We start from the raw sequence: 13,982 nt of genomic DNA, 5'->3' as shown, positions 1-13,982 counted from the left end.
GATTTTCAGGGACCAGAGGTGGTCCTGGGAATCAAACTTTGGCTTCCACTATGCAAAGCATGTACTCAGTCCATTGAGACCTCTTTTCAATCCCTAAATATATCTTTTAAAATTATATGTGTTTTATTATTTGGGTACTATTGTAAATAGATATTGTTCATTACATTTCAAAATCATTTTAATACTGATATTTAAGAAAGTAATAAATTGGGTCCAGAGCAATAGCACAGCGTTTGGGTGTTAACCTTGAAAGCAGCTAACCCAGAACAGACCTCGGTTCGATCTCCGGAGTCCCATATTGTTCCCCAAACCAGAAGGGACTTCTGAGTACATGGTCAGAAGTAATCCCTAAGTGTCAAGGTTGTATCCCAAAAAGCCAAAAAAATAGAAAGTAATAAACTTTAATAGATTAACCTTATGTCTTTCTCCGTGTTATTATTTTTTTCAAACTCTGGAATATATCTGAAATTTTGTCAAATATATTTTTGATATCTACTGAAATAATTGTTTCTTTCTTTTGAAAATTACAATGAAGATGAGTGAGACTATTCTGCGTCTCCCTCTGACTTATTTCACTCAGCATGATAGATTCCATGTACATACATGTATAGGATAATTTCATGACTTCATCTCTCCTAACGGCTGCATAATATTCCATTGTGTATATGTACCATAGTTTCTTTAGCCATTTGTCTGTTGATGGGCATCTTGGTTGTTTCTAGAGCCTGGTTATTGTGAATAGTGCTGCAATAAATATAGGTGTGAGGAAGGGGTTTTTGTATTGTGTTCTTGTGTTCTTAGGGTATATCCCTAGGAGTGGAATAGCTGGGTCGAATGGGAGCTCAATTTCCAGATTTGGGAGGAATCTCCATATTGCTTTCCATAGAGGTTGGACTAGACGGCATTCCCACCAGCAGTGGATAAGCGTTCCTTTCTCTCCATATCCCCACCAGCACTGATTGTTTTCATTCTTTGTGATGTGTGCCAATCTCTGTGGTGTGAGGTGGTATCTCATCGTTGTTCTGATTTGCATCTCCCTGATGATTAGTGACGAGGAGCAATTTTTCATGTGCCTTTTGGCCATTTGTATTTCTTTTTTATCAAAGCGTCTGTTCATAGTCTCACTCATCTATGGGTTTTAAGAAAAATAAAAGTCATTTTTGCAACAATCCTCAGAGACAATGAGAGGAGGGCTGGAACTTCCAGCTCACTTCATGAAGCTCACCACAAAGAGTGGTGAGCACAGTTATAGAAATAACTACACAGAGAACTACCATAATCATGTGAATGAGTGAGGGAACTGGAAAACCTGTCTAGAGTACAGGTGGGGGTGGGGTGTGATGGAGGGAGATTTGGGACATTGGTGGTGGGAATGTTGCACTGTGAAGGGGGTGTTCTTTACATGACTGAAACCTAATCACAATCATATATGTAATCAAGATGTTTAAATAAAGAAAAAAGTTTCAAATAAAAAAGAAAATTACAATGAAGAATGATGAAAAAATGTTTCAAACATTTACTTATTTTGAAATTTATCAGATTATCTGCAAGTCATCACTATGAATAACAATTAGAGGGGCCTGAGAATAGTGTGTAAGGTACTTACCTCGCATGCAGCCAATCCAAGTTCAATCCTTGGCATTACAGAGGTTCCCCCAAGTCCTTCTAGGAATGATCCCTGAATAGTGAGGCAGAAATAATCCCCGAGTACCAATGGATATGGCCTATAAATAGAAATAAAAAATTAACTGTTACTATAAGTTCTGTCTAAATATTCTTACAATCCTGATAATAACTTCTTTCCTATACTACCTTTGTTCTCACCCAGCACATTAGATGTTCATAATTCTTTGTTGAGAGGGAGGACAAAACTTTTTATTCTTTTTGTTTTGGATCCATACATAGGAGTGCTTAGGGCTTACTCCTAGATCTGTGCTCAGGAATAATCCCTTTTGGTACATGGGGCACCACTGGTGGTGTCAGGGATGGAATGGAGCTAGTTCCAAGGCAGACAAGTGACTTAAGCTGTGACCCGCCCCTCATTTCCTGTTACTTGGAATGAATGGAATCAGTTTCTTAGGATGCTACCAAGGGCCAATAGATGGCTACAAAAAATAACAAGAAGGAAAGTTGACTCATAGCCTGACCTGGTTGTCGAACAGGGATGAAGAGGAGCACCTCTGAGGCTCGTCTAGTGTGGTAGCCACAACTTGCCCAGAGACCCAGGATTAAGGTTGTATTTCATCACACAGTCACCTGGCATTAGAAGTGTTTCAGTCATCAGGTTTTCAAATGCACCTATATTAGCACCACTTCTTGGAGGCCTAGAATTTCTGTGTGCCAGGGAACTTGAACTGGCCCTGGCTAGCTCAGAGCCTTAATCACATGCTCGTGATTCTGTCCTTTGGTTGGACATGATGATTTGGCCAATGTGAACCTATTTCCAAAGGCACCTCAATGCCAGTTTGAAACCTCACACAGGAAGAACATTAGGCAGATATGAACCTCTATTGTTAAGGACTGTATCCAAGCAATTTGAAATGACCCATACTAGCAATGGGCTTCTGGTTCTACTTGGAGTCCGTTTACTGTTTGCAGCCTCTGTACACCGTAACTCATGGACAGAGGTAGGCCTGAAGGCTGCACTTCTCTATCTCTAAAATATTTCTGTGCGTGGCTGTAAATGTAGAATAGTGGATTCCATTCATCACTGCTCATATGTTCTCCCAAGCTGGCCAGAATTTATACCTGAATGCAGAGCCAGGAGTAACTCCTGAGCATCAACCCCAGAAACAAGAAAAGGGTGTCTCCAGGTCAAAGTTATAGCACAATGGGTAGGATGGTAGTTGGGGTACCAGCTGTGGTATAAAGGATGGAATGGAGCTAGTTCCACTCCAGATAGTGACTTACTCCCCACCCTGGCCCTCAAATATCTTTTATGCTCCAACTTTATCTAATTTCATTTTATTTTTGGTTTGGATTTTGGGCCACACCCAACATTGCTTAGAAATTACTCCTTTGTCTCAGCTCAGCTTGCTACATTCAGCAATTATTCCTGGTTGGCTCATAGGACCATACGGAAGCCTGGGATGGCCAGCACCTTACCTGCTATACTACTGCCCCTGCCCCTGCTAAGACAAATTTATTGTTTGTTGCACTTAAGATTAGTTTGGAAAGTAAACAAGCATACAAAGTTCCAAATTGACTAAATGATGCAATTTAGATATTGTGGAGACAGCTCAAAGATCTGGAGTAAATGCTTTGCATGAGGAAGACCAGGGATAAATCCTTGACACTACAAAGTCTCCCAAGCATTGGCAGGGGCAGCCCTGAAGCAATGCTCTAAGAGCAGAACTGTACACACTTGGGTTTGATAACCACAAACAACAACAAAATGTTGTAATTGATTAATTTTAGTTTGGAGGGCCATCAATGAAGTTGCTCAGGACTTACTTCCAACCTTCTGCTCAGAGACCACTGCTGACAGTGCTCAGAGGACCATTCACAGTGCTGTGGAATGAATAACAGTCAGCTGCATGCAAAGAAAGAGGCATACCAAATGCACTATCTCCTGATCTAAAAGATGCAAAAATACATGTAAGCTCTCCCTTATCTGTTAATGATTGTTTGGCAGATAGGGCTTGAAGAACCTTAAGTCCTGTATTATGTCACGATCTAATAGATACAAAAACAATTTTCATTCTCTTATCTATTAACAATTATTTGGAAGATACTACCTCCAATTAAAGCAAATTTTTAATGTGATCAGATATACTAGAATACAGTCACTGTATTGGGTATCATTGAAAATTGTTTTGCATGAAACTGTAACCCTGTTTTTAAAACTTGTTATTCAATTGTGTATACTGATTGAACAAAAATAAATAAATAAAACTTTATTTTTATTTATTTATTTATTGGTTTTTGGGCCACACCCGACAGTGCTCAGGGGTTACTCCTGGCTGTCTGCTCAGAAATAGCTCCTGGCAGGCACAGGGACACCATATGGGACACCGGGATTCGAACCAACCACCTTTGGTCCTGGATCGGCTTCTTGCAAGGCAAACACCGCTGTGCTATCTCTCCGGGCCCATAAAACTTTATTTACCTATGCTGGCTTTCCTCATAATCTACCATTGCATTGTACAGATTTAATGTGATCCCTCTAAAGATAACCATGACATTCTTCAAGTAACTAGATCAAACACTTCTTAAAATCATTTGGAACAATAAACACCCACGAATAGCTAAAGCAATCCTTGGTAAAAGGAATATGGGAGGCATTTCTTTCCCTAATTTTAAACTATATTACAAAGCAATATTTAGCAAAACAGCCTGATATTGGAATAAAGACAGATCCTCAGATCAGTGGAATAGGCCTTAGTACTCCCCAAACTTACACTCACCTAATTTTTGATAAAGCAGCAAGAAATCCTAAATGGAGCAAGAAAAGCTTCTTCAACAAGTGGTGTTGGCACAACTTGCAAAAAAAAAGCAATTTCAGACCCCTAGCTAACACTATGTACGAAAATAAATTCTTTTTTTTTTTTTTTAATTTTTATTTTTTTATTTAAACACCTTGATTACATACATGATTGTTTTTGGGTTTCAGTCATGTAAAGAACACCACCCATCACCAGTGCAACATTCCCATCACCAATGTCCAAGTATCCCTCCTACCCACCCCACCCCCGCCTGTACTCTAAACAGGCTCTCCATTTCCCTCATACATTCTCATTATAAGGAAAATTCAAAATGTAGTTATTTCTCTAACTAAACTCATCACTCTTTGTGGTGAGCTTCCTATGGTGAGCTGGAACATCCAGCTCTTTTCACTTTTGTGTCTGGAAATTATTATTGCAAGAATGTCTTTCATTTCTCTTAAAACCCATAGATGAGTGAGACCATTCTGCGTTTTTCTCTCTCTCTCTGACTTATTTCACTCAGCATAATAGATTCCGTATACATCCATGTATAGGAAAATTTCATGACTTCATCTCTCCTGACAGCTGCATAATATTCCATTGTGTATATGTACCACAGTTTCTTTAGCCATTCATCTGTTGAAGGGCATCTTGGTTGTTTCCAGAGTCTTGCTATGGTAAATAGTGCTGCAATGAATATAGGTGTAAGGAAGGGGTTTTTGTACTGTATTTTTGTGTTCCTAGGGTATATTCCTAGGAGTGGTATAGCTGGATCATATGGGAGCTCGATTTCCAGTTTTTGAAGGAATCTCCATATCGCTTTCCATAAAGGTTGAACTATACGGCATTCCCACCAGCAGTGGATAAGAGTTCCTTTCTCTCCACATCCCCGCCAACACTGTTTGTTCTCATTCTTTGTGATGTGTGCCATTCTCTGTGGTGTGAGGTGGTATCTCATCGTTGTTTTGATTTGCATCTCCCTGATGATTAGTGATGTGGACGAAAATAAATTCTAAATGGATTAAAGACCTTGATATCAGACCTGAAACCATAAGGTATATAGAACAACACTTAGGTAAACACTCTGTGATATTCAGACTACAGGCATTTTCAAGAAGGAAGCAGCATTCTCCAAACCAGTGGTCCTCAAACTATGGCCTGCGGGCCACATATTGTATTTGTATCTGTTTTGTTTCTTCATTGCAAAATAAGATATATGCAGTGTGCATAAGAATTCATTCATGACTTGGGACATTGGTGATGGGAATGTTGCAATGGTGATGGGTGGTGTTCTTTACATGACTGAAACCCAAACACAATCATGTATGTAATCAAGGTGTTTAAATAAAAAAATAAATAAATATGTCATGTGGAATCAACTTAGACCTCAGGTGATTAGATACCATTCATCCAGCCTTGAACCCTTGATCCCCGACATAGAAACGGCACAGCTCTTCACAACAGCTGCAGGAACCAAACTCCATCCGGGACAGCCTTAATACCAACAACAAGGCCCAGCTCTAACATGATATCCTGACAACTAGGAAAATGCGAACAATTTGACCTTAGAGCAGATTAGCCTACCTTACCAACTAACGACAAGACAAAACCAGAAGTCTTGGCACCCTTTGGTAGGTCCAAAAGCCAAGATCGGGATTTACAGATGACTGGCTGCTAGAACCACGACCAGACTGTATACATCTTGGGACCAATAAAAAAGCCCTAGTTTAGGGTTTGAACTATGACCTGCACAATAATCATGATCCCCAGTCCCAAAGGTCTGGCAGAGACAATTGTAATGAAATGGGGCTTTTGGAAGCACAAAAAAAGATGCTATCCTAGGTGCCACCCTAGGTTCAGTGCAAAGACCAAGATCACCAACCACATAAGATGGATTAAAATGATAATGAGGTAACAGAACCTCTAGAACCACAAAGACTGACTTCATCATAAGTCCCACCTCAGGATCTGTGCAGATACTGAGACCTCTAAACACAGAACAGAAGTCTTCCAAACACCAAAAAAAGAAAAAAAAAACACCACCGGGAGAGTAAAGGATCCTGAGCAAAGTCTAGAGTTGATCCCATGACAGTATGCTCCAAGGACGGAGAAACCCCATATCTCTTAGGCCAAGTGAATTCCTTTTCAAATGACCCCAATATTTACTGTGCCAGGGCAGGAGGGAAAAAACAAAAATACAAAAAGCACAAAACCTTGGTTATTTTTTATATAAATATTTATATTACCTCCATTTATTATTGTTATTATTATTTTTGATTTACCTATCTATTTTGGTCGATTTCTCTGTTTGGGTGTGATTATTGAAAGTGTTGTCCCCAATTATACTTATATTTTTTCTCTTCCTTTCTTTTCTTTCGTTATGTGCTATGCTTTTGTTTCTCATTTCAAGACCATGGTGTGATTTTTGTTTGTCTGTTTATTTTTGTTTGTTTGTTTGTTTTTGTCTGTTCTTTGTGGTGCTTATCGATATAGCTGGAGCCCTCACTGGATATTTGACACTTCTTTTGGTACTAGTGGAGTGTTTCACCTTCTTTTTCTCCATCTCCCAAATTGATGATGAGAGCATTTAGAAGGACTCCGCCCATTTTCGGGGTATTAGACTCTTACCCCAGTTTATTACTTTTCTCTTTTTCAAACAAAACCACGCAACTTGAACTAGCTAGTCCTGCCTCCAGTTAGAGGGGGAAATGAGGGAGGCATCAAGACCAAACAGGTGCAAGACTACTAAGTAGTGGGTTAGATACAGAGGAGACCACATATTCTAGCCGCCCTGGGGTGAGGGAAAAGGAAATGGGAGGTAGGACACAAACGGAGGTGTAGGGAGGACAATTTGACGATGGGAATCCCCCCTGATTTTATGTAAATATGTACCTAAAATATTATTGTCAACAATATGTAAGCCACTATGATCAAAATAAAAATTATAAAAAAAAAGAAAAAAAAAGAAAAATAACAGGAAAAAAATAAAAAATAAATAAAAAAAGAATTCATTCATAAGTTTTGTTTTTACTATAGTCATACCCTCCAATGGTCTGAGGGACAGTGAACTGGCCCCCTGTTTAAAAAGTTTGAGGACCCCTGCTCCAAATAATTGGAAGAAGAGATAAATGGGATTATATTAAGCTGAGAAGCTTCTGCACTTCTAAGGAAATAGTGCCCAGGATACAAGAGCCACCCACTGAATGGGAGAAATTATTCACCCAATACCCATCAGATAAGGGAATAATATCCAAAATATACAGGAAACTGGCAGAACTTTACAAAAAAGATCTAATTCCATCAAAAATCAGAAGAAGAAATGAATAGACACTTTGCCAAAAAAGAAATACAAATGGCCAAAAGACACATGAAAAATGCTCCACATCACTAATCTTCAGGGAGATGCAAATCAAAACAACTATGAGGTACCATCTCATGCCACAGAGATTGGTGCTTATCACAAAGAATGAAAACAAGGAGCCAGTGCGGTGGCGCTAGAGGCAAGGTAGCCTTGCTAGTGCTAGCCTAGGACGGACTGCGGTTATATCCCCTGGTGTCCCATATGGTCCCCCAAGCCAGGAGCGACTTCTGAGCGCATAGCCAGGAGTAACTCCTGAGCATCACGGGGTGTGACCCAAAAACCAAAAACCAAAAACCGAAAAAAAAAAAAAAAGAAAACAAGCAGTGCTGGCAAGGATGTGGAGAGAAAGGTACTCTTATTCACTGCTGGTGGGAATGCCATCTAGTCCAATCTTTATGGGAAGCGATATGGAGATTAATCCAAAAACTGGAAATTGAGCTCCCATATGATCCAGCTATACCACTCCTAGGGATATACCCCAAGAACACAAGAATACAATACAAAAATCCTGTCCTCACACCTGTATTCATTGCAGTGCTATTTACAATAGCCAGATTCTGGAAACAACCAAGATGCCCTTCAACAGATGAATGGCTAAAGAAATGTGGTACATATACACAACGCAATATTATGCATCTGTCAGGAGAGATGAATCATGAAATTTTCCTGTACATGATGTATATTAAATCTATTATGCTGAGTAAAATAAGTCAGAGGGAGAGAGGTAGACACAGAATAGTCTCATTCATCTATGGGTTTTAAGAAAAATAAAAAACATTTTTGCAATAATTTTCAGAGACAAAAGAGATGAGGGCTGGAAGGACCAGCTCATGATATGAAGCTCACCACAAAGAGTGGTGAGTGCAGTTAGAGAAATAACGACACTGACAACTATCATAACAATGTGAATGAATGAGGGAAGAAAGTCTGTCTCAAATACAGGTGGGGAGTGGGGAGGAGGGAGATTTGGGACATTGGTAATGGGAAGGCTGCACCGGTGAAAGTGGGTGTTCTTTATATGACTAAAACCGAACTATATATTAAAAAAGGAAACAATATATACTTTAATATATTAACCTTGTGTCCTCTCCATGTTATTATTTCTTCAAACTCTGGAATGGATCTGATATTTTGTCAAATATATTTTGTTATCTACTTAATTAACTATATACTCTTATATTTTGCATGTTAAATGATGAAAATAAAATGTTTCAAACACTGACTTATCTGGAAATTCATCAGTTTAGGCAAGCCTTCTTTAAGATTAACAATTTACAGAGGCCTGAGAACAGTGTGTAAGACACTTACCTTGCATATAGCTGAACCACGTTCAATTCTTGGCACTATATATGGTCTCCCAAGTCCCTATGGAAATGTTTCTTGAATGCAGAGGCAGGAGTAATCCCTGGGTACCAATGTATTGACCTATAAAATGAAATAAAAATTAATAACAGCTACTAGGATTTCCTGCTAAATATTCTTACAATACTAATAATAATTTCTTACCTTAACATTTGTCCTTATCAGCACCTCAGAATTCATGATTCTTGGATTCTTGGAGAAGAGGACTAAATTTTTATTCTTTTTGTTTTAGGTCCATAAGTAGGAGTGCTAATGCCTTATTCCTAGCTTTGTCTTCATGAATGAAGACAAAAAAAGTATTCATGAATGAATACTTGTGGTACCATTTGTGGTGTCAGAGATGGAATGGAGCTAGTTCCACATCAGCAAAGTGACTAAACCCCCGTTCTGGCCCATATTTCCTGTTACTTGGACTGAATGGATTCCGTGTATTAGGAAAAATAGGAATACACTGTGGGTAGGGCAAGTGCCTTGCACAAAGACAAAATGGGTTCAATCCCTTCCGTCTCGCATTGGTACCCTGAGCACTACCAGGAGTGATTCAGGAGTTCAGAACCAAGAGGAAGTGCTTACCATCAGATGGTGGAGACCATGTACCAAAAACAAAGTTTCTGTTAATTGGAATGAATGGAATCAGATCATTAGGATGCTACCAGGGGCCTGAAACCTACTACAAAGACAAGAAGGAAACGTAGTGGAAGGTTGACTCATAGTCTGACTTGGGCGGAGAACAGGGTTGTAGAGGATCACCTCTGACGCTCTCCTGAGTGTGGTACTCACACCTTGCCCAGACAGGTAGGAGGAAGGTTATATTTCACCCCAGTCATCTGGCATGAGCAGCTTTTCAGTCACCAGGTTTTCAAATAGATATATTAACCCTACACATTGAGGACCTAGAAGTTTTGGGTGCCAGGGAACTTGAACGTGGTCCTGGGTAGCTCAGAGCCTTAACCACATACTCTTGGTTCTGCCCTTTGGTTGGACATGAGGACTTGGCCATGTGAGCCTGTTTCCAAAGGCACCTTCATGCCAGTTTGAAATCTCAGACAGGAGAAGAATTAGGCAGATATGAAGGTCTACTGCTAAGGACTGTCTCCAAAGTTGTATAGAATGACCCATACCAGCAATGGGCTTCTGAGGGTACTTGGAATCTATTTGCTATTTGCAGCCTCTACACACCGTACCTCACAGTACAGAGATAGGCTTTAAGGCTGCTCTTTTGTAGCTTGAATATATGTCCCCGGGGAGCTTTAGATATAGAATAGTGGGTTTGATCCCACAGAGCACATATGTTCTCCCAAGTTTGGCAGGAGCAACTCCTGAATGTAGATCTAGGGGGTAACCCCTGAGCATAACCCACAAACAATAAAAATATGTCCCCAGGCCAAAGTGATAGCACAGTGTGTAGAAAGGTACTGGGGAATCACTTGTGGTGTCAGGGATAGAATGCAACAAGTTCCACACTAGACATGTGACTTAACCCCCACCCTCAAATGCCCTCAATTACCTTTCATGCTCCAAATTTATTTTATTTATTATGTACTATGTAATTTATTTATTATGTACTATGTAATTATAGATGCAAGTGTAACTCTCAGTTCATATTTCCATTGCCTTTAATTTTACCCTACCACCTTTATGGACTATAGCATTTTGTTTGTTTGTTTGCTTGTTTGATAGTTTACTGAAGAACAGTACTCGATATCGCTCTCTGGGGCAGTAGATTTGCTATTCCTGGAGTTTTATTGCCTCCGTCACCTTTCTTTTCTTTTCTTTTTTTTTGGGGGGGGGTTTGGGTCACACCTGGCTGTGCTCAGGGGTTACTCCTGGCTGTCAGCTCAGAAATAGCTCCTGACAGGCACAGGGGACCATATAGGACACCGGGATTCGAACCAACCACCTTTGGTCCTGGATTGGCTGCTTGCAAGGCAAACGCCGCTGTGCTATTTCTCCTGGGCCCTCCGTCACCTTTCAACTGAAATTGCAAGATATATATTGGTGAGTTAAGTTGTTTGTTGACACATAGATACATTTTTATTTGCTTTTCCTTTTTTGTGTTTTGGGTCTGACAGTGTTGGGGGGCTCTGCACAGCTCTGTGCTCAGGTGCTCCTCCGGAAGTTCTGAGAACTACCCAGAACCACATTTTTGAAAATCAAGGAGCTCCAAGGGTCCACTTATAGTGTTCATGGGGCTCCAGGGCCACACCTGGATGTGATTAGGAGACCAGGTGGTGCCAGGAATGAAGCCTCACCACAGTATATGCTGGGTATTCGTCCTAACCACTGCATGATTTCCTGGCCCCTCACCCTCTGCTTTACATAAGTAACATCTCCTTTGACTAAAACGCATGCTGATGGCTTAGTCCACCTTCACATTATGATCTTCCCTAATTAGGTGTAAACTCCCACTTTTACACAAAGAAACCTGGTTTCCTCCATCTGCTGCTCATGTCCATGAATCATTGTATCCCAGAAAGTAAGGATAATGTTGCTTTACCTCCACAGGAAAGAAGTTGATGGACCAGAGCAGTTATCACATAGGTATTTTGCCATTGGTTTTAGAGACTCTAATTCCAGTACCTTGTTCATCTCCATTACATTCGTTTCATAAATTTTAAATAGAGATTTGTTGTCACCTTCTATGCCTATGAAACAGAATAAAAATAAATATTTACTATGAATTCCAGCTAAATATTCTTGCATCCCTGATAATAATTTCTTTCCTTTACTACCTTTGTTTTCATCCACCAACTCAGCTGTTCATGATACTTGGATGAGAGGAAGGACTAAATTTTTTATTCTTTTTATTTTGGGTCCATACCTAGGAGTACTCAGGGATTGAGCCTAGCTCTGTGCTCATGAATAACTTTCTTTTGGTAACTGCGGTACCACTTGTGGTATCAAGGATGGAATGGAGCTAGTTCCAAGCTAGAAAAGTGACTTAACCCCTGCCCTGGCCCTCATTTCCTGGTACTTGAAATGAACGTAATCCACATCTTAGATGCAAATAGGTGCCAGAAGCTGGCAACAAAGAAAAAGAGTGGTGGAAGGTTGACTCACAGCCTAACCTGGGTGGAGAACAGGGATGGAGAGGAGCATCTCTGAGGTTCCTCCAGAGCGCTAACCACAACATGCCCAGAGACCCAAGATTGAGGTTTTATTTCATCCCAGTCATCTGGCATGAGCAGCTTGTCAGTCACCAAGTACTCAAATGAATATATTAACCCCACATCTTGGAGGCCTAGAAGTTCTGGATGCCAGGGTACTTGAACTTGGCCCTGGCTAACTCAGAGCCTTACTTAATCAATTCCATGCTCTTGATTCTGTCCTTTGGTTGGACATGAGGACTTAGCCAATGTGAACCTTTTTTCAAAGGAAATTTTATGCCAGTTTGGAACCTCAGACAGGAAGATCATTAGGCATATATGAACGTCTATTGCTAAGGACTGTCTCCTAAGGCACTAAGAATGACCCATACCAGCAATGGGCTTCTCATCCAACTTGGAGTCTGTTTGCTGTTGGCAGCCTCTTCACACTGTACCTCACGGGACAGAGGTAGGCTTTAAGGCTGCACTTCTCTAGCTCTAAAATACATTCAGGCTGGGCAGTAGATATAGAATAGTGGGTTTGATACCTGAGAGCTTATATGTTATCCCAAGCCTGGCAGGAACAATTCTTGAATGCAGAAGCAGGAATAACCTCTGAGTATAGACCTGAAACAAGTAAAAAATATCCCCAAGCCAAAGTGATAGCACAGTGGGTAGGATTGTATTGAGCAACCACTTGTGGTGTCAGGGATGGGCAAGTCAGACAAGTCACTACACCCCCACCCATGCACTCAAATGTCTTTCATGCACTAGCTTTATTTTATTTTATTTTATTTTTGGTTTGGATTTTGGCCCACACCCAGTAATACTTAGAAATTCCTCCTGGTTCTCACTCAGGAATTATTCCTGGCAGTTCTCAGAGATCAAACTGGGTCAGCCACAATTGAGGCAGTCTCCGCACTAAATTATGACTCCAGCCCAATGCTTCATTTTTACATGTCTTGCATTAGTTTGTTATTTCAAGTAGTCATTCATTGCACTTGAGCTTTGTTGATGCATAATTTAAGCTACTTAAAATGCAAGAAGTGATCATTTGATATACCGACAGTACTGATCCAAATTTAAAACCTGCGAGTAATATAGATATAGCAGATAACTTTCCCCCAAACCCCTTTGGCAGTAGTGACTCATTCTGCCATTGATAATCACCTTCACTCACCTCACTCAGTAAAGTCTTTGGGGGAGCATACTCAGCATTGTTCATGGTTTAAAGCTAGCTCAAACCTCAATCCTAGGAATATAACCTAGAAACACAAAAACACAATACAAAACGGCCCTCTGCACACCTATATTCATTCCGGCTCTGTTTACATTAGGCAGAATCTGGAAACAACCCAGAGGCACGACAATAGATGAGTGGATAAAGAAACTGTGGTACATCTACACAACAGAATATTATGCAGCTGTGAGGAAAAAAGAAGTAAGAAAATTTGCCTATTCATGGATAGACATGGAGACTGTCATGCTGAGTAAAATGAGTCAGAGAGAGAGAGACACAGGATCATCTCACCCATCTGTGATATTTAAGAAAAATAAAAGACAGTATTGTAGTAACACCCAGGACAAGAGAGATGAGGGCTGGAAGGACCATTCCGCAATATGAAGCTTTCCACAAAGATTCATGAGTACAATTCGAGAAATAACTTCACTGAGATCTACCATGACAGTGTTAGTGAGAGAGAAATAGAATGTTTGTCCCGAAGATAGACTGGGCATGTGGGAGGAGGG

At 40.3% G+C, this 13,982-nt stretch overlaps 1 pseudogene; it reads right to left on the bottom strand.

Annotated features, from left to right (window-relative positions):
- Positions 1 to 12,591: 12,591 nt before the first annotated feature.
- On the bottom strand, positions 12,592 to 12,721 carry LOC125999682 (uncharacterized; annotated as a pseudogene).
- Positions 12,722 to 13,982: the final 1,261 nt, after the last annotated feature.

Source organism: Suncus etruscus, chromosome X, assembly GCF_024139225.1.
Source record: "Suncus etruscus isolate mSunEtr1 chromosome X, mSunEtr1.pri.cur, whole genome shotgun sequence".
In the NCBI taxonomy this organism is placed as follows: Eukaryota; Metazoa; Chordata; class Mammalia; order Eulipotyphla; family Soricidae; genus Suncus; species Suncus etruscus.
The sequence above is the reverse complement of the archived record's forward strand: the minus strand, read 5'-3'. Positions and strand labels throughout refer to the sequence as shown.